Source organism: Penaeus monodon, chromosome 31 (genome assembly GCF_015228065.2).
Source record: "Penaeus monodon isolate SGIC_2016 chromosome 31, NSTDA_Pmon_1, whole genome shotgun sequence".
Lineage (NCBI taxonomy): Eukaryota > Metazoa > Arthropoda > Malacostraca > Decapoda > Penaeidae > Penaeus > Penaeus monodon.
The window spans coordinates 12,852,400-12,852,941 of NC_051416.1; the positions used below are offsets into that span (position 1 = coordinate 12,852,400).

Sequence of the window (542 nt, forward strand, 5' to 3'; positions counted from 1 at the left end):
CACTGTCCCTTTTCAGGTACTTTTTTTTTTATTCATTCATTATTACATTACTCGCATAGTTATCTATATTTAGAAATATTTCCATGTAATCCTCTAAAACAGCCAATATTTCGTGCATGTTAATAATTAGTATGTAAGTACAAAACGTTTTTCTAAGTTTCGTAAATCTTACTCGACGAGAACGTCTATTACAAATATAAAACAAAGAACTAATATCAAAACGTTTGTTAAGAATATAACACAAAGTGACATCACCCACGTTTATTAATAACATAACACAAAGAACTGACCTCACTAACGTTTATTAAGAACATAACAAAGAACTGACATTACTGACGTTTATTAACATAAAGATAACCAACGTTTACTAAGAACATAATACACAAAAGTGACACCACTTTGCTCTATTTTCATCTCTTTTTTGAGGACGATTTGAGAATCCGGTGTGAGTGACTTCGCATCCGGCGAAGTTCGGATAACAAATTTACACTGAAATAAATAAACTCTACGTAATGCAGCACATGTTCGTCTGTCCACTTTGT

At 31.7% G+C, this 542-nt stretch overlaps 1 protein-coding gene across 1 annotated transcript in view; it reads right to left on the reverse strand.

Annotated features, from left to right (window-relative positions):
- The window catches only part of LOC119592893 (protein unc-13 homolog 4B-like), a 32,966-nt gene that overhangs the window by 30,368 nt on the left and 2,056 nt on the right, over nucleotides 1-542 (reverse strand). The window lies entirely within an intron of this gene.